Here is a 21,310-nt window from a genome sequence, read left to right as displayed (position 1 = left end):
CAAAATATTTGGGCACAGGGATCTTTTCTGAGACTGGTAATCCAACCAAGGACCATTCATGAATATAACTTCGAATCCTTGCTCAGATGTAGCCCATGGCAGCTCAGTATCCAAGTGGGTTCCTTAGTAAGGAGAACATGGACTGTCTCTGACATGAACTCATTGGCTGGCACTGAGGGTAGCCTTACTAGACCAGAGAAGAAGACAACACAGCCAGTCCTGATGAGGCCTGATAGTCTATGGGTAGATAGAAGAGGAGGAAGACTTCCTATTTCAGTGGACTGGAGGAGGGGCATGGAAGGAGAAGAGGAGTGTGGGATTGGAAGGGGAGGAAGGAGGGGGATATAGCTGATATACAAAATGAATAAATTGTAATGAAAAAGACATACAATTTTCATCAAATTGTTTCAACTTTTCCTTCTGCCAGCCATCATAATGTTATTTTATTATTAATATTTTATAATTCATCTACGTTGCAATCACAAGTGTAAAGAAACATTATGCCTTCTTAATAGAAGGGGAAATTTTGCTTTGGAGAAGGAAATCAATTTGAACAGCCAGGAAGCAGAACAACACACGAAACTAACCATGTCATTTTGGAATCTATGTAACTTCAATCTTAAATTCTCCTTTCTACTCTTCCTCTTCCTCCACTTTATTCTTCCTGCCCTACCATAAGATATCCACATTTCTTGTAATTTAGTTTATATATTATTTTTTATTAAAATGTGCAGTTATCTTGCTTGAACTGTTTACTAACTCAGGTAGTATAGGATAAACACTTAGCAGCTGTCAGAAGATCTGTATAATGAAGACTTATATAATGGTCATTTTATCAATCAGAATCACACACACCACCTAAAATAAATATTTTCCCATTCTTCAGTACAGCCCTGTGTTTTGACTGTGCACCACCAAGCAGCTAGTTAATGAACAGTAATAATGAATAGCCCGTGTAATAAAATAAGATAGATATTTTTAAAAAAGGACTTCAAATATTTTTTTTTTCTGAAACTCAAGTGAGTTGAGATATGTCTGCCATAAAGTGTACGTACTGTTGTTAAATAGCAGTGGTTCACAACTTGTGGGTCATGACCTCTTTGCTGGTCGCATATCAGATATCATGAATATGAAATAATTACATTACGATTCATAAACATAGCAATAGTACAGTTTTAGCAACAGAATAATTGTGTGGTTTGGGGTACCTACCACATGATTAACCAAACTATATTAAAGGGTCACAGCATTGTAGGAAGGTTGAGAACCTCTGTTATAGAGCATCTGGTTGGGATTCTTGCAGTTTTCAGCACTTATCACTGATGTTCCATCATGCCAGTTCCTGTCATTTGTAGGTCTAACCACAGAGCTCAGAAGTAAGAAGAGTAAGGATAAACAATCCCAAGATAGAGCACCAGCTTTCTTTTTAAATGCTGAAGATCCCAAACCTTAGGAGCACAAAGATACGCATAGCATCTTATTTACATAAGATCCAGGAACCAGATCCATGTCAGTGATGTGAGTCAACTGTTACTTAAGGAATTAAGGAAGTAAGGATTATGCAGATAGAAGTTCCTGTGAAGGTATAATGAGCAACAAAGGTTTGCAAGTCTTATTAACCTAAATTCAAAGCAATTAACAAGAGAGCTTTAGTACTCAACTGAGTGAAAGTTTGCTTTCAGATCGTCTGATATGAGATTGAAAAGTGCAGTTGCAGCCAACCGAGGTGGAAGCTGCTGTGCAAGACAGAAGAGAAATTAGGACGCTGAGTATTAGCAAGTGTCACTAGAAATAAATATTTACTGTCGTCCTTACATATGTGAGAAGTTTTGTTTCTACATATAGTTCTAATTGGGTTTAAACTGCTTCCTAATTATTCTAGTAAATCTTGGATTCTCTTTTTAACAGGCGGCAGCATCATGTTAGCTTGTTTAACTTTAAAAATGATTGAACACGTTGGACTGTAGAAAACATCTAATTATCCAAGAGTACTTACTGAGGTGATTCAGGGGTATCCCTTTCAAAATATTAAATGATTTCAATGCATTATTTAAGAAACATGTCCAAAAGGGGGATGCTTGGGATTGAGAAATAGAGACTACAATTCATTGGTTTCCCTGTCATTTTGATCAATTCTAATCTAAATTTTATTAAATGTTTTCCTTGATTTTTGTTTAAAATAAGTGTATGTTCTAGAAATGATAACACTCAGCAAAGAATGATTGTGTACTATTTCATTTGTTTGTAGCTTTACTGAGTTTTTATACCATTGCTTGCAAAGAATGAGTCAATCTCATAAATTAGTGTTTTTTTTTTTTTTCCTGATGCCCTCCAAGTACCTTCAAATGATTTAATGTGTTACAAAACTAACAAGAGGAATAAAGCTTTATAAAAAAGGATTGCTTGGAGAAAATGTTTCTTATGATATTAGGATCAACAGCACCACCTCTATGCATATCGAGGTGGAGTTCCGAGCGTACAGTGTCCCCACTTCTTAGACTGCATTCACATGTTTCAATACAACTATCCCAGAAGCAGAAAGATGAACAGGGTATATACTCACTCATATAGACATATAATATAGGATAAACCTGCTAAAATCTGTACACTTAAAGAAACTAATCAAGAGAGAGGACTCTTGCTAAAATGCTAAGTTCCTATCCAGAAAGGCAAAGAGGATGGACATCAGAAGAAGGAGAAAAGAGGGAACAAGTCAGGAGCCTGACACAGAGGACCTCTGAAAAGCTCTGCCCTGCAGACTATCAATGCAGATGCTGAGACTTATGGGCAACCTTTGTGCAGAGTGCAGGGAATCTTAGGAAAGAAGTAGGAAACAGTAAGATCTCGTGAGGACAGGAACTCCACAAGGAGAGCAACAAAACCAAAAAATCTGGGGTCAGGGGTCTTTCCTGAGACTGCTATTCCAACCAAGGACTATGCATGGAGATAACCTAAGACCCCTGCACAGATGTAGCCCATGGCAGTTCAGTATCCAAGTGGATTCCATTGTAATAGGAACAGGGACTGTCTCTGACATGAACTGATTGGCCTGCTTTTCAATTACCTCCTCCTGAGGGGGAAGCAGCATTACCAGCCAAAGAAGAAGACAACACAGCCACTCCTGATGAGACCTAATTGTCTAGGATCAGAAGGAAGGAAGAGAAGTCCTCCCCTATCAGTGAATGTGGGGAGGGGCATGCATGCAGAGGGTGGAGGAAGGGAGGGATTGGGACTGGAGGAGGGAGAGGACCACAGGGGGGACACAAAATGAATAAAGTATAATTAATAAAGAAAAAAATCAATACAAAGTAGATAGGTATTGTCACCTACTATTTAGGCATAATACCTAAGTCTCAGAAAGTTACTTAAGTAAATTTGAAATAATAACTTTGCCAAATAAAATGACAGTATGAGGTTTAAAATAAAATAAGTGGCTCTTTACCCCATAGATAAAATTAAATGGTAATTATTCTTATTCACAAAATTTATAAAATTTACCATTCAAAAAGTTTAGCAATTTTCTTTTAATGATACTTATTCACTTTGTATCCCCCTCTAGTTTCCTCCCACCTCCCCTCACAATCCCTCCCTTCCTCCCCCTTCTTCACACACTCCCCTCCCCAAGTCCACTGGTAGGGGAGGGTTTCTTTTTCTTCCTTCTGATCCTAGTCTGTTAGGTCTCAATCAAGAGTGGCTGCATTGTCTTCCTCTGTGGCCTGGTAATGCTGCTTCCCCCTCAGGGGGAGGTAATTAAAGAGCAGGCCAATCAGTTCATGTCAGAAGCAGTCCCTGTTCCCATTACTATGGAACCCACTTGGACACTGAACTGCCATGGGCTACATCTGTACAGGGGTTCTAGGTTATCTCCATGCATGGTACTTGGGTGGATTATGAGTCTCAGGAAAGACCCATGTGCTAAAATTTTTTGGTCTGTTGCTCTCCTTGTGGAGCTCCTGTCCTCTCCAGGTCTAACTATTATTTCCCACTTCTTTCATAATTTTCCCTGCATTCTGCCCAAAGTTTGGCCATAAGTCTCAACATCTGCTTTGGTAGTCTGCAAGGCAGAGCCTTTCAGAGGCCCTCTGTGGGAGGCTCCTAACTTGTTTCCTGTTTTCTTCTTATTCTGGTGTCCATTCTCTTTGCCTTTTGAGATGGCTCAGAGGTTAAGAGCACTGGCTGCTCTTCCAAAGGTCCTGAGTTCAATTCCCAGCAACCACATGGTGGCTCACAACCATCTTAAATGAGATCTGGTGCCCCCTACTGGCGTGCAGGTATACATGCAGGCAGAAAACTGTGTACACATAATACAATTTTTGGTTTTGCCTATATAAACTACACAAACCTAGCCTGTCAGAAAATGCCTCCCAATTCCTATGCACACAGAGGCTTTACTTATCAGGTATATATTATAACATAGTTTTATATATTTTATTCCTCTATTACCAGCTTGTTTTTAATATAATACAGATAACTCAGTCCTAGAGTGCTGGCCTAGCAAGCATAAGGCCCTGAATTCAGTTCTCAGGTCAAAAAAAAAAAAATAAAATAAAATAAAATAAAATAAAAGGTACCGAAATATAATATAGATGTCAATAAAACAATTTATAGTCAAATTGATTTTTTACATAATGCTTTTCTACAAATATCACTTATTATTATTATTTTTATTAATTACACTTTATTCATTTTGTATCCCCCCATAAGCCCCTCCCTCCTCCCCTCCCGATCCCACCCTTCCTCCCCTTTCTGCAAGCATGCCCCTCCCCAAGTCCACTGATAGGGGAGGTCTTCCTCTCCTTCTTTCTGATCTTTTTTTACAAAGCAATGATTTATTTTTTGTTGAAGAATATATACTATAAATAGTTTTTATCCCTACAAGGTAAAGGGACAATTGAAGTGTTTCTCAAAGCATTTGTTGCATTTTTTCTCTGCAATATAAGCTAATAATAATTCACTAAGATGAGAGAAATGGTATGAGAATAAAATTTGGTACATTATATATTTTATTAATAAAACAAAAGGAAATAATAGATGATTCTAAAAGGAATTCACAAATACAACGTAGAGAAAAGTTGTAGATGGAGATTCGGGAGCACAAAGCATTAGAGGGCTAATAAATATTTAAACTTGCCCTAGAGTTTCAATAATTCGATAAAGACTGAAAGATTCTCAAAAAATAATAAAAATAATGCACACAAATAAATGGTTCACATACAAGAAACACTAAAATGTAATGTTTTAGAGAAATGAGAATGTGGAAAGAAAAGTAACGAATGACAACAATATAGATCCTGTTAAACAAAAATCTACTCTTTTTTTTTATTTTTCTTTTTAGTTACATTTTGTTAACTCTGTGTCCCAGCTGTATCCCCCTCCCTCATTCCCTCCCTAACCCCACACTCCCTCCTTGGTCTCCTCCCTGCCCCTTTCCAAGTCCACTAATAGGGGAGGACCTCCTCCCCTTTCATCTGACCCTGTTTTATCAGGTATCTTCAGGGCTGGCTGCAAAGCTCTCCTCTGTGGCCTAACAGACTGCTCCTCCCCTGGGGGGGCGGGTGTCAAACAGCCTGCCCTTGAGATCCTGTTAGAAATAGTCCATGTTCCCCTTACTTTGGAAAACTACTTGGTTACTGAGCTACCACGGGCCACATCCGAGCAGAAGTTCTAGGTTATATCCATAGATGGTCCTTGGTTGAGTGTCAGTCTCAGAAAAGACCCTGTGCCCAGATATATTTGGTCCTTGTAGAGCTCCTATCCTTTCCATATCATACTAACTTCCCTTCTTTCATATGATTCCCTGCACTCTGCCGAGGGTTTGGTTATGAGTCTTAGTGTCTGCTTTGAAACACTGCTAGGTAGAGTCTTTCAGATGCCTTTTGAGGTAGACTCCTGTCATAAGTTCAATGCACATCCCATTTGTCTTTCTAAATGAGGATTAATCACCTTCGCCTGTGTCCACTTTCTTGATTATCTTCTTTAGGTGTGTAGATTTCATTATGTTTATCATATCTTGTAGGTCTATATAAGCGAGTATATACCAAGTTTGTCTTTCTCCTTCTGGGATACTTCACTCAGAATGATATTTTCTAGATCCCACCACTTGCCTGCAAATTTCATGATTTCCTCCTTTTTGATTGCTGAGTAGTATTCCATTGTGTAAAAATACCACAATTTCTGTATCCATTCCTCCGTTGATGGACTTCTGGGTTGTTTCCAAGTTCTGGCTATTACAAATAAAGCTGCTACGAACATGGTTGAACAAATGTCCTTGTTGTGTACTTGAGCAAATTTTGGGTATATACCTAGGAGTGCTATAGCTGGGTCTTGAGGTAGCACTACTCCTAGTTGTCTGAGAAAGCGCCAGATTGACTTCCAAAGTGGTTGAACCAGTTTACATTCCCACCAGCAATGGAGGAGGGTTCCCTTTTCTCCACAACCTCTCCAGCATGTGCTATCACTTGAGTTTTTCATCTTGGCCATTCTGATGGGTGTAAGGTGAAATCTCAGGGTCGTTTTGATTTGCATTTCCCTAATGGATAATGAGGTTGAGCATTTCTTTAAGTGTTTCTCTGCCATTCGATGTTCCTCTTTCGAGAATTCTCTGTTTAGCTCTGTTCCCCATTTTTTAAGTGGATTACTTGGTTTGTTGCTTTTCTGCTTCTTTAGTTCTTTATATATACTGGATATTAGCCCTCTGTCAGATAAAGGGTTGGTGAAGATTCTTTCCCAATCTGTAGGCTGTCTATTTGTTTTGATGACAGTGTCTTTTGCTTTACAGAAGCTTTTCAGTTTCATGAGGTCCCATTTATTGATTGTTGCTCTTAGAGCCTGTGCTGTTGGTGTTCTGTTCAGGAAGTTGTCTCCTGTGCCAATGAGTTCTAGGCTGTTTCCCACTTTTTTTTCCAACTGATTTAGAGTATCTGGTTTTATGTTGAGGTCCTTGATCCACTTGGACTTTAGTTTTGTGCAGGGTGATAAATATGGATCTATTTTCATTTTTCTGCATGTAGACATCCAGTTGGTCCAGCACCATTTGTTGAAGATGCTGTCTTTTTTCCATTGAATGGATTTGGCTTCTTTGTCAAATATTGAGTATTCATAGGTGTGTGGGTTTATTTCTGGGTCTTCTATGTGATTCCATTGATCCTCCTTTCTGTTTCTATGCCAATACCATGCAGTTTTTATTACTGTTGCCCTGTAGTACAGCTTGAGATCGGGGATAGAGATACCTCCAGATGATCTGTTGTTGTACAGGATCATTTTGGAGATTCTGGGTGTTTTGTTTCTCCATATGAAGCTGAGAATCTTTTTTTCAAGGTCTGTAAAGAATTGAGTTGGTATTTTGATGGGAATTGCATTGAATCTGTAGATTGCTTTTGGCAGGATGGCCATTTTCACAATGTTAATCCTACCAATCCATGAGCACGGGAGATCTTTCCATCTTCTGAGATCTTCTTCAATTTCTTTCTTCAAAGACTTGAAGTTTTTCTCAAACAGGTCTTTCACTTGCTTGGTTAGAGTCACACCAAGGTACTTTATGTTATTAGTGGCTATTGTGAAGGGTGTTGTTTCCCTAATTTCTTTCTCAGCCTTTTTGTCTTTGGTATACAAGAGGGCTTCTGATTTTTTTGAGTTGATTTTGTATCCTGCCACTTTGCTGAAGGTGTTTATCAGCTGAAGAAGTTCTCTGGTTGAATCTTTGGGGTCGCTCATGTATACTATCATATCATCTGCAAATAGTGACACTTTGACCTCTTCCTTTCCGATTTGTATCCCCTTGATCTCCTTTAGTTGTCTTATTGCTCTGGCTAGGACTTAAAGTACAATGTTAAAGAGATATGGAGAGAGTGGGCAGCCTTGTCTTGTCCCTGATTTCAGTGGGATTGATTTAAGTTTCTCTCCATTGAGTTTGATGTTGGCTATAGGCTTGCTGTATATTGCCTTTACTATCTTTAGGTATGTGCCTTGTATCCCTGATCTCTCCAAGACTTTAAACATAAATGGGTGTTGGACTTTGTCAAATGCTTTTTCAGCATCTAAGGAGATGATCATGTGGTTTTTCTCCTTCAGTTTGTTTATGTGGTGGATTACATTGATGGATTTCCGTATGTTGAACCACCCTTGCATTCCTGGGATGAAGCCTACTTGGTCATGGTGGATGATATCTTTGATGTGTTCACTCTTAACATTTATTTTTCAGATCATCATAACTACATCATAGCCTCCTTCCCATCTTCCTCCACACCCTTCAAATACATCCCTCCTTGCTCTTTGTCAAATTCATTCCCTCTTTATTTATTAATGGTTGTTTACAGGCACGTAGGCATATATGTAAATGAGTATCTATAAGTACATATATTCTTAAATATATTTTAACAGAATAATAATATTCTCATAATCTTGAAATAATTGCTATGGATTTAATTAATATCTCTACAATGCAAACTTTATATTCTAGCTAAGGAGAGAATCAACCTTGACAAAGAAAAGCAAATCTTGCAAGGTTACTGATATCTAGCAGGAAAGCAGTTCCTATAGAATGCAACAGTCTTTTCATGCTGAAATTAAAAGTTAAAAATGGAGAGCTTTAACACACCAGAAAAAAAAAAAAAAAAAAAAAAAAAAAAAAAAAAAAAAAAAAAAAAACACCTTAATTATCCTTACTGGAGTTGAAAGTACAATGAGAAAGGAAAGAAGTAAGGACAATGATTAAAATATGATTTAAGGAAAATTAACATTAGAATATAAGCTAAATTCTCATTTCTTCAAACACTATTCTAGTAACGATGAGAAAAATTCATTTGACAAAAGAGTGGCAGGTCTGGACTGGAGGACGGTTCAGAAATAAGAGCACATGTTGCTTTTGTAGACCGTCTGATTCAGTCCCCAGCACCTACATGAGTGCTCATATTCCCTTGTAACTGCAATTTCAGGGGCTCTGAAACTCTTTTCTGGCCTTTGCTAAATCCTGCACACATGTGGTACACATAAACTCTTCTAGGCTCCTATAAAATTACTAACTAAATAAATGCACCATTTTTAAAGTAGCTTGTAGTCTGCTAATGTAGGTATAAATTTGCCTTCTTCCAACTCCAAAATGGATAAACATAATAGTGAAAATGTCGTCTTTGAACAAGTTCGGTTTAAGAATTTTTTAAAAGAGGTCTGACTATGGTGCCTTTAACACATATTAGTTTTGTTTTCAATAGCCTGTCAGCTACTATATTGTACAGTTCCGATTGTTTCAGGCATGCTAAAACGAAACAGCTGTGAGGCTTATTTCAATTTTAATTCCAAGGACATGGCTACCAAAACAGGAAGGTTGAAAATCAGTTGCAGTTTCTTCCAATTATAGTCATGCATCGCAATTTCAAACAGATAGCTGTAATCACTGTGCTATTCAGACTGGTAAGACCAGGGCTTATACATGCTTCACTCATATTTTAATTTTTATGCAAATGGCTACATTTAGTACTGTTGATGAAAGCTTAAACATTAATGAATATGTAGTAACTTAAATAGAGTGTAATTCAATAAATAGTTGTAAGCTGGCAGGGTGAAACACAGGGAGACAGAAGAGATTGTTTTATTTTCATGTACTAATTAAGAACAGTAAGCTGAGTTATTGCTGAAGTAGAATGTGGGTAAAATTTGAACCAAGCAGAACAGTGGTAGGTCCTCACTAACCAAAATAGTAATCATAACCCCCCCCCAAAAAAAAACAAGGTAATCATAATAAAAGAAAATTTAACTTGTAAATAGCTAGATGTAATATGCCATTGAAGGCTGAGAAGCTAAGGTTTATTGTTTTGTTTTGTTTTCCTTTTTCATGCTAGAAATACTATGGAGAAGGGAATGCTTAATATTCACTTTCAAAAAAATGGTCCTCTAGGAAAACCACGCTCCCCAGGAAACTGCCTCTTTTAATTTTAATCATATAATTGTATGATACCAGATATTCAACCCTATACATACAAGTCAAACATAAACATACAAGTAACGTTATACAATTTGAGCAGCTAAGCAGGGTGTAATTATAAGCACATGCAAACACACACACACACACACACACACACACACACACACACACACTGCATAACAACAATTAAGAAACAACAAAGTAAAAATGGTAAGGAAAAAATTGGGGCCAGAAAATAAAAAGGAGGTATGTAATAAAATGTTCTTTGTTTTCGCTACAGGTATCAGTTATACAGAAAGAAAAGTTGTGGTCAAATGTATGAACCCACTGTAGTGGTAATCACAGCTCTAGCCAATCAAATGTTCTTGTACTTTGTCACAGTGACTCTTTGGAAGCTGTCCTGTGCGGAATTACACGAGTGCCATACATGGTGCTTCATTTTTCAACACATGCATCAGCTTTTTAATACTTTACAAGAGTTCATTTTATGATACATAATCAAAAGAAAGTATCAGGAGAGAACTGGGTCATGTGGACAGTTAGATCCAAGGTTAAAGGCATCATTTGGTGGAGGACTAGAGATGGTTCTGTGGTTAAGTGCACTTGCAGTGAGAACTGGAGTTTAATTCTTTGCACCCATGTGAAAGAACTCACAACTGCCTGGAGCTCCAGTTCAAAGGCATTCCAGGCTTCTGGATTCTGCAGGTGCAGGCATCCCATCTGCAGACACATATCCATAAGGTGTAATTCAAAATAATATGTTGAAAAGGTGACTTTTGGTTATTTTTATGAGGTTATTTAAATATGTATGCATGTATTTTATTAAAGGCAGTACCTTTTGTTTGCTTTAGACACATTTTTAATTTATATTTTAATTAATGATAATTTATTCACTTTGTATCCCAGCTGTAGCCCCCACCCTTGTCCCCTTCCAATCTCACTCTTCCTCCCTCTTATCCTCCTCTGCCCATCCCCCAGTCCACTAATAGGGGAGCTCCTCCTCCCCTTTCATCTGACCCTAGCCTAAGATGATCAGTCCTCATTCAGAAAGGCAAATGAGATAGACATCAGAAGAGGGAGAAAACAGGGAATAGGACAAGAGTCTACCACAGAGGGCCTCTGAAAGACTCTATCCTGCAAGGTATCAAAGCAGATACTAAGACTCATAGCCAATCTTTGGGCTGAGTGCATGGAATCTTATGAAAGAAGGGATAAACAGAAATACCTGGAGAGGACAGGAGCTCCATAAGGAGAGCAACAGAACCAAAAAATCTGGACCCAGATGTCTTTCCTGAGACTGATACTCCAACCAATGACAAAGCATGGAGATAACCTAGAACCTCTGCACATGTGTAGCCCATGGCAGCTCAGTGTCCAAATGGGTTACTAGTAAGGGGAACAGAACCTGTCTCAGTCAGTGGCTGGTTCTTTGATCACCTCCCTCTGAGGAGGGAGCAGCCTTGCCAGGCCACAGAGGAAGACAATGCAGCATGTCCTGAAGAAACAGTACCTTTCTTATCGCCCATTTTTAGGCCCCTTTTTATATTTTTGCTGATTTGAGTTTTATCTTATTTTACTTTATTTTATTTTATATGGATGATTGTATTACTTGGCTGTAGTTCTGTGCATCACATGCATTCAGTGTCCACAGAAGCTAGGAAAAGGCCCCTGGAAATGAGGATACAGACATTTGTTAGGCAGGAGTTAGGGACTGAACCAAGTTCCTTTAAGGGGGCAGCCAATGCTCTTAAAGACAGAGCCATCCCTCCAGCACATAAAGCTTCTTCTCATCCTAACTTTTTGCTAATGTCCTTGGTGACTTCATCTCATTACTGACTAGAAAGCCATCCCCAGGATGATAGTCTCCATGGCCTGCCACTCATTTCTCCCTTGAAAGTATGTCCTTTTCACAGCCATTCTTAGCATTGTCAAAGCTGAAAGCATCTCCCTAGTTGGTCACAGAAATTTACAATTCATACTTTTTTTTTGTATACACAGTAAAGGGATTTTTAAAGCATTACTTATAAATATTCACAGAATTTAAGGATTTCTGACAAATCCCAGAGAAACCTATATAGTTCAAACCACAAGTGGCATGCTTTTGAGTACCACACATAATTGTTACCAACTCTGAATTTTCTTATTTTTTTATTTATGTATATTTTGCATGTATTCATGTTTTGTTTCCATTTGTCTCTTTCAGCTCACCCATCCTCACCTATACTTTCTCCTCAATACTAGACTTAAACTGATACATTACTTAATTTAAATTTTCTCAGTCTTTTGCTGAAAAATTTCAATGTTCCTAATTAAATCATTATTTTAATTAAAGCCAAAATATTTATAAGATCTTCAAAATCCTCAGGTTCTCAGATTTCTAATATTCATCATTATATTTTTCAGCCAAATTGGGTTCATCAACATTTAAACATTCTGGAGCATTGTGTCTCCTTTCCATTAAACTAGCCATTAGCTAGCCACCTATCTCTGTTCTCCAACTCTTTGCCTAACTCTTACCTCTTCTGTTTTCAGCAGGTAGATTCCGAACAGTCTCTGAATATTGCATTTGTCCTCACCTAAATCATCTATTTTTCATAGTTTGTAGCTTGACACAAGATGCAGCACACTGGTGCTGTATTAATGTCTGGTTGTAAGAGGCACTCTCAGAGCTCTTGAAGCTTGGAGGTGAACGTCCATTTTTTGAGACTTCACCAGGGAATGTTTTAAGCTGAGGAGAATGATTGTATTTGTGAAAACCCTTAAGTATGAGAATGTTCACACTGTATGTTGGTCACATGGGAAGCCAGCACAAGCTTATAAACTTGAATCAAAACACAAGGTACATTGCACCCCCTATTTTGTGGATATCTTCTTTAAAACTGTGACACATACTGGGAGTTGATTGATTCTCTTTTTTCCCTTCTTTCTTTCTTTCTTTCTTTCTTTCTTTCTTTCTTTCTTTCTTTCTTTCTTTCTTCTTTAATTTTTTTTACACTTTATTCACTTTGTATCCCCCCATAAGCCCCTCCCTCCTCCCCTCCCAATCCCACACCTATGTTTATGTTGGCAACACTAGCTGCACGAAGTGAAAAACAGAACAAAAATACATCTAAAAGAAAAGATGTGAAAGGAAAGGAAACTTGCTCATATCGCATAGACAGGGATAGTAGTTACCAGAGATGTGTAGAAAGGGTAAATGTGGGAGTGCAGGAGAAGAAAATGTGTAAATGTAATCAGGATGCAGTACAGAATTGTCAGAATTACATTTCTAAAATCTGTACACCTAAAGAAACTAATCAAGAGGGAGGACTCTTGCTAAAATGCTCAATTCCTATCCAGAAAGGCAAAGAGGATGGACATCAGAAGAAAGAGAAAAGAGGGAACAAGTCAGGAGCATGACACAGAGGACCTCTGAAAAGCTCTGTCCTGCAGAATATCAATGTAGATGCTGAGACCTTGGGCAACCTTTGGGCAGAGTGCAGGGAATCTTAGGAAAGAAGTGGAAAACAGTTAGATCTGGAGAGGACAGGAACTCCACAAGGAGAGCAACAGAACCAAAAAATCTGAGCACAGGGGTCTTTCCTGAGACTGCTATTCCAACCAAGGACTATGCATGGAGATAACCTAAGACCCCTGCACAGATGTAGCCCATGGCAGTTCAGTATCCAAGTGGGTTCCATTGTAATAAGAACAGGGACTGTCTCTGACATGAACTGATTGGCCTGCTCTTTGATTACCTCCCTCTGAGAGGGAAGCAGCATTACCAGGCCACAGAAGACAACACAGCCACTCCTGATGAGACCTAATTGACTAGGATCAGAAGGAAGGAAAAGAAGTCCTCCCCTATCAGTGGACTTGGGGAGGGGCATGCATGCAGAGGGTGGAGGAAGGGAGGGATTGGGACCAGAGGAGGGAGAGAACCACAGGGGGGAATACAAAGTGAATAAAGTGTAATTAATAAAGAATAGATAGATAGATAGATAGATAGATAGATAGATAGATAGATAGATAGATAAGAATTATTGCTATAACAATTCTTGTAGCAAAATTGCTAATTTAAGATGTCTTTCCTAAGACAAGGCAGACAGTCCTGATGAGACCTGATAGGTTAGGGTCAGATGGAAAGAAAGGAGGACCTTCCCTATCAGTGGACTAGTGTAGGGGCATAAGAAGAGAAGAGGGAGGGAGAGAGGGATTGGGAAGACACAAAGGAGGAGGCCACAGTGGGAAACAAAGTAAATAAATTGTAATTAATAATAATAATAATTTTTAAAAAGCTGCCTTTCCTAAAAAATCATAAAGAATGGAAAATGGAAAAAATCGAACATGGCAAAATATAAATCCTCTCTCTGCTCAGTCATATCTGATCCCAACTTCATCTAGTTCCCAAGAAGACATGTCAATAATCACCCTTTGAATGATTTTTCCATATTATTGTCAGTTTCACTAAAAATAGAAATAAAATATATATTATTAAATTTATTTTCCTATTACCTTTCTTTTTGGAATTGTTTTCCTTTACCAATCTCTTCATAAAAGTGAATTATTACATTACAAAATATGCAACACATATTAGGTTCCTAAACACTATGTTTATTGTGTGACCCAGAAACACCAGAAATGTGTGCCAAGGAGAAATTTGATCAAGTTTGCCTCTAAGGATTGTGCTAAGTAAAGATTTAGTATTGAATTGAAAATGACAGTGAATAGTATTGTACTACATCAGTGCTATTTTTCCCATAACTTTTAGTGATTATTTACACACTAAAAGTATAGAATCAGTGAGATGACAAAGAAGGCTGTAGCAGCATGGAGGTTCCTGAGCTATGAAAATGTAAATCTTCTGTGGGTAATTTTCAGCACTGGGCTTATAGAACTGTGGGTTTGGTTCCTTCCTACTACAATGTGATGTCCCCTGTCTCCCTTTTTCACACTCCTTCTGCTGACCCATGGCTTATTTATTCATTTACTTACTTACTTACTTACTTAGTTATTTTTTTTTTTTTTACTTCATAATTCTGCTTCACAATCATCTAGCTCTGTTATCTTAAGACTAACCTCGGTTCCTACAACTCCTATCAGCAGTAGCAGCTGATATGCGGGAATGGCTAGGTGGCCTGCAGATATCCATTTAGGAGGGAAAAGTATGTGCATTCTTTTATTTCAATATGTTAATCATCTTAGAGGAAATCAGTTCCATCCCTTCACTGGTTGTCAGGTGGCTGGCTTCTGAGCCAACTTTTGATACAGACTTGGCTGTCTGTAACCTTGAATATCCTGGCACAAGGCAGAATTCCTGGTTACAGGATGCAGTGGTGTAGGTCCTGGCAATAGGAGTGTATCATGACACCTTCCCACAGCAATTCTACCTTGCCTGCTTCTGTGAATGGCAGCCAACAAAAGAAATAATTAGTTTTGCTGTTCTTGGAAATTTTTACAAAATTATATTTTCAATTATTAAAAATATGTGAGGGAATAATCATTGTAGATGCATCTAATTACCACTAAGAACCACTCCTGACTTATTATTAATGGACTGAATTATATGTAATTCTTTCAATAGTTTTAGGCCATTACAAACTAAGCCTCTTTAGTGGTGAAGTGTTCTCATGTTCAAGGTTGGCAGCCAGACAAGGCAGGCTCTCAGTTCTCAAATCCTGAATTCTAAAACACCTTTTCTTTCAGTTGGATACATATTTTTAAATCGTGGAATTATCTTATAACTGTAAGCCAAGTAGAGCGTGTGTGTAGGAAGAATGCTTTTTGTTGTTGTTCATAAGCCCGTGAGATAAGTTCTTCAAAGATTACTTGGAATGTGTCCACCGCAGGAAAGCATGTAGTAAATTTAGCCGCCTTATTCATATTCTGCACCCATGCTCGGAGAGACAGGCTAAATGCGGATTTATGAAGTAAGTAAATAAACTCAGCCCACAATTGGCTTTCAGGAGAGCCTGCTTTCTCTCAGCAGCCGCTGCTTCTGGTCTCTGCTTCTTCTGAATGAAAAAAAAAAAAAAAAAAAAAAAAAAAAAAAAAAAAAAAAATTGAAGTGTAGGAAAGAGGCACACCCTGCTGAGTTAACACTCAGGTTCTTCTGTTTGAAGCATGTGAGACGCATTCGAGTAGACATTTACGCTTTCATTTTGTCACATGGCCTGAAACAGAAGGTCCTTTAAATAGATGACAGGAATCCATAAGCACTTGCTTCTGAGATCAGTATGAGAAATTGTTGTTGCTGTGTAGGGAAGAAAGGAATTGGCTCTCTGCATGTCCCCCACCCCCGCCCCCAACATTAAATAAGGATTGCACCTTGAGGGTTTCATTTCATTTCTAAAGTTAGACTCTAAAATATATGATACGTTCTAAATTTACAACAATGCGCTTTCACAGGCAAGAGTGGGAAAGTTAGTTTCTTAGAATAAATCTTCTCTGCCTTCAATACAAATTTTCATATGAAGGGAGGTGTGCCTAACTCATTTTGTCTATGTAAATTGGCAAAAGATTCTAAGTACATATATCAAAGAGTACTCATTTGTATTTGAAAAGAGTAAGAAAAAAAATCTTTCACCCACAACTTTCAGAAAAATTAAGAAGCTGGAGAGAATCATTAAAATCCCTATTTTCAAAGCATGAGGAAAGGTAGGTAGAATTCTCAAAATGTGGGTGTGTTTTTAAATTTTTATATAAGATGCTACAAGGCACAAATAAGTAAACTAAGACACTAATATAATGCTAATATCATGATAACAAAGGCACAAATTGTGTTCTTAAGTACTTTGTCATCAGTGTCAAATATAATATAAGCAGCATAAATATTTGCCCAACATGGAATCATTATTTAAACTTGTCTTTTAACAATTCCCTTCATGAACACTTAATTTAAAGTAGAGAATTTAAAAAGTTATTTCAAACTTTACAAATATTCACCCACTGAACTCTCTTCTAAGTTGAATTTACAATTTCTCTTCTGAATAATATACACAGCTATCCTGTTCTATGCTTCAGAGGGACTTCACTTTCAACCTACTGTATAAAAATAATTAACCCAATGTAAGGACAGGCAATGCCACATACTCTTTACTAACTTAGTAATTTATTCCTACCAGTCAACAAATTTTCTAAGTGTCATTTTTGCCAGAACAAATATTGTCCAGTATTTGTTAGGCAGTATTACTTCCACTGAACTTACATATCTTTTAAGAATAGATGTTGTCTGTGCTTGTTTGGAGGTTCTGATCAAGGAACGCAACTATTCCTATATCCTTGACCCAAGACAGGTCCTCCTCTATTCAGTGAAGACAGAGCATGCAGCTTCAGGAGGGAAGCACACGGAGGAGCGGTGAGGAAGGAAGGGGACACCCACCCGCCTAGCCAGCCAGATCAGCCAAATCAGCCAAATCAACCCTGGCGATCAATGGGCTGACAAACATTGCAGCCAGATCACCCTCACACATTCACACAAGGGAATACTACTTTAAAATCAAGGAAATCGTGAAATTGGCAGGCAAATGGATGGAACTAGAAAAACTTATCCTGAGTGAGGTAACACAGATCCAGAAAGACACACATGGTATATACTCACTTATAAGAGGATATATATTTATTTAGTCTTACTGTACAGGATAGACATACTTCAATGCACAGAAGCTGAGAAGATAAGTCTGATGGGCAACTTAGGCTTCATGTCCACGTAATAGTTAAAGGAGTCCAGAGTATCTCTGATATAGACTATGTTGCATACTTTCTGATCAGTTCCCCCCCCTGAATGGACTTACCTACATAGGCCACAGGGGAGGAAGAACAATTCAATCCTCATGTGAATACATGAGCTGAAGTGTCTGAGTAGGGGGGGGGGCTCCCCTATTTTAATCAGTATGGGAGAGGGGATATGGCACAGAAGGTAAGACTGCAAGGAGAGAAGGAAAGAGCCTAAGAATGAGATATAAATTGAATTAATTAATTAAATAAAAAAAAAGATGTTGTCTGTAAAACTTGGCTATTCCCTGATTTCCCTGATGGGCCAGAAACAGCGAGCCAAGCACAGACAGAGAACCCAGCAGAGCTGAGCAAGGCATGGGACCCAAGGTGCATTGTCCTCTTCTTCAAGGAGGCCTGTGGGTCACTGGAGCAACTCTAGGTTTGGGGATCTTTTTACCTACTCCCCAGAAGCTTGGCCCTCCTGGGTCAGAAACAAGAGACCAGCACAGCCAGTGAACCTAGCAGAGCTGAGTCAGGAGCAGGACCCAAATCCCATTGTCTACTATCTCAAGGAATCCTGTGGGGCACTGAAAAATACAGCTTTTTCAATGACAAAATAATCATTGGAGTCATCGTGATTTTTGATTTCATTTTGAGAAATTGCAACTCAACCTGTCTAATTGATTTCTGCTCTTCCTTGAAGAGAAAAATGTTTTTCTCTTTTGTTAAATGATAAATTAAGTCAACATGAAAGGCATTTTTAGAATATCATGAACTAAATGCACATTTGCCTAGAAAAATATCCATTTAAGACATAATTATTAAATTACAAGGTGTTCTTAAAGATACTGCTTTTCAAATCTTGCATTGCAGTTAATTCTTTTGGGTAGCATATATTATTTTTATTCTATTAGAAATTCACACATGTATAACAATATGGTTTTATCTGATTGGACCAACTCACCTAAAACTCCTTCTATATTCCTCCATATATACAATACATATGTCTTTATTATATTTCTCCACATATACATACACACAAACATACATACATATATATAACTTACATATATGAGTGTGTGTATACACAATATACATCACAAGCATACCTGCAGGCCAGCATGACAAAGGCTTTTTTCCATTGAGTTTCTATCTCTAGATTACTTCATTTTTGTCTGAAGTTGACAGCAACTAACCAGCACTCTCTTCAAATATTACTCTTGTGTTACTAAGTGTCATTTTTGCCAGAACAAAATAAATATCTTTAATATGTAGATTTACATGAAGTCTTTTTTCTGTAGAGAAAAGTCCATTCCTCTTAACTGAAGATAATATTGAAGTTTATTAGGTATAATTTAGACAGTTGGGCTACATACATTAAAGATATAGTTCAAATATATTCCATACACTGTAGTATCATTCAAATTTTATAATCTAGCCAAATAATCTAGTAAATAACAAAGTTAAGAATAATTAAATCAAAGCACAGCTATGAAGAACATATAAGAAAATGAAAAATATATTTTAGATATGTAAATTCCACTATTTGGAGTTTTATTATTTCACATTTTTATTGGTGTGTCAATAAAAGTTAGTTTCCATTTTCATTAAGGAACATGTCCTGAAATAACTCCTATCGCTACAATAGCTACTATAGTAACCCACCTGGAAATTAGTAAGTATGACTCAAGATGTAAAAATCATACATGAAATTATATAAAAAATGACATGAGTTGATCTTAAGTAACTATTTAGATGCACAAGTCTGGTCTATAGCATAAACTTCATACTGTGAATTTATGAATATATGAATATACATAAGAGAAATGACATAATTTATTAAAATGAAATTCTTTAAAAAATGAAAACAGCATACCTATGTTTAAAAGATATCTTTTGGTGTAAAGTAAAAGACACATTAATCTGCTTTAATTAAGCATGAACCACTCAGAGAACAGCATTTGCTTTGTTCACTTCTCTTTAGAAGAAGCTATCCAAGCTTTATTCATTGCTAGTTTGAAATGCATGAAAACTAGTTCTGAAAAAATAATTTCAGTATTTTAAAGATTCATGTTTCTTTGTGTTTGTGAGATTTATTTTTCTAAAGTTAATTTTGTTCTAGAATTGAAATGTAAAAAAAAAGATGTTTTGAAATTGAAAATAAGTTCACATTTATAATAGATTCAAAGCTTATAAAAATAATTCACCCATGTATTTTTTTTTTTTATAATTTCCTTTAATTCTAAGCTTTTTGGTGTGATAGTTACTATGCGGGTGACTGCTTTGTTCTGGCAGCTTCAATGAAATTTCCTGACATATCTACCTCAGTGATTTCATAACTTCAAAGACAAGTGTGGAAGCAGTCCTAAAATTATTATTAAATATAAAAGCCAGAACATTTCAGAAATAAACATTAAATAATTAATATAAGTAATTCAACAATTACCATAACTGTTCTACTGTAATAAAAAAAATAAATAAGCTTTCCAACACAAGATTACAAAATATTTTTTGCAGAGCTATTCAAAACTGAGGATAAAGCAATGTTTCTACTAAGGGCTTATTAATGTTTCTTTGTATTAATTTTAAATTTATGAATAAGTTAATTTTAAAGAGAACCGTTTTCTAAAATATTGGTAGAATAAAATATACTTACTGTAGAGGCACACTAAATGTTATCATTCAAAACATTTATTAGCTTTTTTCATGGGTTGTCTGTTTTATGAAAACTGTCTAAAGGAGTATAATCTGACATATTACACTCAAATCCAAATTTTGTGAATCAAAAAAGATAAAATTATTAGTGTTATTTAATTCTATATCTTATTCATTTCATCTTATAAAATTGGTACATTTGTCATAGCAATATTATTGGTAGATGATTTTTGCGATTTTGTTAATAAATGTGACTTGGCCTACTGTGGTACTAAGCTCAAGGCCTTCCACTGTCCATGTCCAAATTATGGATACATTTACCTCTACTCGTGTTGTAAAAGGAGGTAAAAACATAGGTAAAATAAGGGAAAAACATGCCAAAAAGTGGAAAAATAATAACCTCTTCAGTCAGTTCTGACAGGTTAATTTCTTGTGTTTTATCATGTATAATTATCAGCCTGAGAAAATTTCTCTATATTATATATTGTAAACTAATTAAGAAAAAGCATGTAACCAATTTTAGATTCAAGAAATATGATTTCTATTACCTTGAACCATTACCAAAAAGCAGACAGAAGGTCAAGACACCTTGGTATTCTGGAAGAAAAAGAATTGAAGAAGAAATCAGAATACAGAAAGCTCTCCAGTACTCATGGATCCGTAGGACTGACTGAGTAAAATTGCCAGCCTCTCAAAAGCAATCTACAAATTCAAAATTTCAACAATCCTTTATGGACCTTAAAAGGGACATAATCTGATTGGCCTGCTCTTTGATCACCTCCCCCTGAGGGGGGAGCAGCCTTCCAGGCCACAGAAGATGACAATGCAGCCACTCCTGATATGCTCTGATAGACTAAGATCAGAAGGAAGAGGAGGGCGACCTCCCCTATCAGTGGACTTGGGGAGGGGCATGCGTGAAGAAGGGGAAGGGGAGGGTGGGACCAGGAGGGGAAGAGGGAGGGGCTGATGGGGGGATATAAAATGAATAAAGTGTAATTAATAAAATTAAATTAAATTTTAAAAAGTCCATACAATTTTCAC

General features: G+C 37.1%; 1 protein-coding gene across 1 annotated transcript in view; it reads right to left on the bottom strand.

Moving 5' to 3' along the window:
* Nucleotides 1-20,839, bottom strand: part of Cdh18 (cadherin 18) — a 618,087-nt gene extending 597,248 nt beyond the window's left edge. Inside the window, exon 1 of the mRNA XM_055618993.1 lies at nt 20,818-20,839. The gene's annotated coding sequence lies outside the window, so the exon portion shown is untranslated. The remainder of the gene's footprint in view (nt 1-20,817) is intronic.
* Between the last annotated feature and the right edge of the window lie 471 nt (nt 20,840-21,310).

This window comes from Psammomys obesus, unplaced genomic scaffold (genome assembly GCF_907164565.1).
Source record: "Psammomys obesus unplaced genomic scaffold, mPsaObe1.curated_primary_1811, whole genome shotgun sequence".
In the NCBI taxonomy this organism is placed as follows: domain Eukaryota; kingdom Metazoa; phylum Chordata; class Mammalia; order Rodentia; family Muridae; genus Psammomys; species Psammomys obesus.
The sequence above is the reverse complement of the archived record's forward strand: the minus strand, read 5'-3'. Positions and strand labels throughout refer to the sequence as shown.